The 3,367-nt window shown below is 34.2% G+C and overlaps 1 pseudogene; it reads left to right on the forward strand.

Moving 5' to 3' along the window:
* The first annotated feature begins 3,058 nt into the window (after positions 1-3,058).
* Positions 3,059-3,143, forward strand: LOC142452281 (small nucleolar RNA SNORA76; annotated as a pseudogene).
* Positions 3,144-3,367: the final 224 nt, after the last annotated feature.

A 3,367-nucleotide genomic window follows, 5' to 3' on the forward strand; every position in this document is an offset into this window, starting at 1 on the left:
TGGATCACCCAGACTGATGTGCTTCTTCTACATAGACTTCAGCTGGAGATCACCATAATGGTGTTGCCTGGCTTTTCTCGCATGCTTTGTTTTCAGTGGGGCTAACTGAACTGACTCGGCTGTATTCCACAGTCCTTACCCACCTGTGACCCAGCCCACATTTGGTCCTATAATCGAGGGAGGCTAGAAAGAAAATGTTTTGAAAAAGATGATGACAACATATGTACAGATATGTTTGACAAAAGGAATATATGTATGGATTGTGATAAGAGCTGTAAGAGTCCCCAATAAAACGATTTAACAAAAAAGAAAAGAAATCATAAAAATAACTATCAAAATATAGGTTGAAACTCGCCATGTTCCTATAACTTAAAAATAATCTACAGAGCATATAAACCAGCTCAGAGAATGAGAAAACTCACTCATTTTGATTCTGTACAGCAATATTCAAAAGCTATGCATCTGGGAGAGTAAAGATAATCCAGCCATTTTGTAAGTACCCTATTTAGTGATACAATGTGTCACAATTCACATTAAATTCTCTGAGTAAATTGGAAAAAGATATGTCTATTATCTCCATCACCAATATATCTCAGAACTTCCTGTTTTCACTAAACAATATTTACTATTTTGTAAGGAGTAACATAATTCTATGTTGTTTTTTCCCATTGTTGATTTAAAAATAAATGCATCTGTGTTAATATCTGTCTTAGAACAGTTTCCAAGTACCAAAAAACAAATATATATTAAGCCTTGAGGTAAATTTTCAATAGATAAAGGTTCTTTAAAAAGTTCGTGGAAAATAGAGATTCAAAAATAATGAAGTTTTTCCATAAACTTTTTGAAGGCTCTTATATTTTCATTTCTTTGTACACATGCTGATATTGAAAGAGTATCATTTTTCTTATTTCACTGAAATCAGGCTTATATGTAAAGTTTATCCCCTGAAATATAAGAGGGGCTACATGTGCCTTTTTCTGTAAAGAAGTGATAAAGTGAATCTATGTTCCTAAAAACATTTTTTCACCACAAGACTGTCACATCCTACCTAAGTACTATAAGTCTTTATTTCACTGGTTTCAGTGAAGTGGAGTTGCAGCTTATCTAAATAGTTATATTTTTATCATAAAATAATATCTAAAATCATAAAGATTGCTAGGTCATTTGCTATAAATATGACTGATCCACTCACTCACTCACTCACTCACTCACTCACTCACTCACTCACTCACTCATTGCTATCCCATCAATGCCCACTCACAGTGACCCTAGGGGTCAGGGCAAAAGTATCCCTGTGAGTTTCCAATACTGTAACTCGTTACAGGACTAGGAAGTCCAATCTTTCTACTGCAGAGCAGCTGGTGGTTTCGAACTGCTGGACCAATGTTACTAGCCCAACTTGCGACCACTATACCGGGGCTCCTTAACTGAGATGAGACTGAATACTCTAGTCTAAGATATGCATTACATTGTTTTAAGGACCTGACGTATTCATGTTATTGTTTCTTCCTTGCCTCATTATTTTCCTCTAAAATCTGGTTCACCTATTCTAGACTGCCATATTCCCAAATATATAATCAAGAGTCCATGATGTGCATAAAGAGTAACTATTTAAATTAATATTTTATTTATAAATTCCAAGCAAGAACATCTGAACTCTGTAACCTGTGTTCACTGTAATTAACCTAAACTTAGTGTCATTTATAACAAACATGGCTATCATGGATGCACCGCTTGACAGACAGTAAGAATAATTGATTGATTGTTGAAGCACACAGGTATTGCTCAACATACTTCATCTACATCATTTGTAAAGGAGGAAGGTATAAGAAAACCACAAAAGATTTTTAAAAACACCTTTGACAACTGGTGGCATGGTAGATTAGGCATTTTGGGGGCTGCTGAGTACCTGGCCAACAATTCAAACCCAACATCAGCTCTAAGGGAGAATGATGAGGCTGTCTGCTTCAGTAGATATTCACAACCTCTAAAACCTTGTATTGGAAACCATCGAATCCCAGTGGCATTTGTTTTGTGGTTTTTGTTTATCAAGGACAGCTACATACTTTAAAATAGCCTGTATTCATGAACCACTGGTTTAGAATTGTTCTGGGCATTTGAGAATAACCACTCTTCAAATTCTCTTTATCCTTGAACAAAAGCACATTAAAAGTATGATAGCGTTCTCTCTCTTTAATCAACATAATTGGTGGAGTTGTTAGTCGGCTTTGTTGTCTGTCCGTGGCTCTACCTATGGCTTAGTTGGATTATTTATGAAGAAATATATAAGCAGATATTTTACACAGACTTTTTTCAGGCCATACCGAGTTTCAATGGGACTTCCATTTGACTCAAAATTCTTATAATTATCTTTTGCCACAGTATGTTGAGCCAAACATTTATCATCTAATAAAGTAAATTATTACATTTAAAATCAGAAATATGCATAGTCTGACTTTTTCAAGTCCAGGAAAATGTAATAAATAATAGTAGCATAATGTTTAAGCCTTTATTTCTTCAACTGCTAAAAATCCTAATGCCCAATTGATATTGAATTTTTATATTGAAAATTAATGATTTAAAAGTCTTTATAAACATTATGTGCTACAATTCACTGTTGAAAATCTTGCATCCCATTAGACTTGTATTAACTTTTGGATAAAAATATTACCTCAAGTGTAAATAATACTCAGTGCTGTATAATAGAGCTTCCTTGATGATAGAGACATTCTTTAACTTCAATGTCCAAGTCACTAGCCATTTGTTACTAATGAACACTTGAAAAATAGCGAGTCAAGTAGCTAAATTTTAAGTTTTATCTAATTTTAATAATTTCAAGTTATTCACATACTACTAGGAAGTATTATTAAAAACCTCACATATTCCTTAAAATAAAATATAATTATTTCATAGTTATATTATGACTTATCTGAAGAGTGGGCAAAACTATATATTGAGCTGAAAGAAAAATAAGTTATACATTTTTTGTTATGATCCTGATTTTAATGAATACAACTAACCCGCCGCGCCTGCCCGTGGCGCTGGTGGGGTGGGGGGTGCGCTGCAGCGCCACAGCAAGTGCTGGCACATAACTGGGGCCGCCAAGCCTCTGCAGGCTGCCCTTTTAACCGCGAGCGACACGGTGACCAAACAAAAAAATATTTTTTTTCTTAAGTTGCAGAAAGAAAAAAAAAAGGCATTTTCTTGAAGATTTGTGCATCTAGACACAACAGAATTGTAAAACAAAACAAAACAAAATATTATAGTGGCCAAAATATAGGAATAAATATAAAAGCTTCATTTTCTGTGTTTCTATGTGCATGTGTGTATGTTTGTGTCTTAAATTGAATAGACATTATCTTAATAA

This window comes from Tenrec ecaudatus, chromosome 6, assembly GCF_050624435.1.
Source record: "Tenrec ecaudatus isolate mTenEca1 chromosome 6, mTenEca1.hap1, whole genome shotgun sequence".
In the NCBI taxonomy this organism is placed as follows: domain Eukaryota; kingdom Metazoa; phylum Chordata; class Mammalia; order Afrosoricida; family Tenrecidae; genus Tenrec; species Tenrec ecaudatus.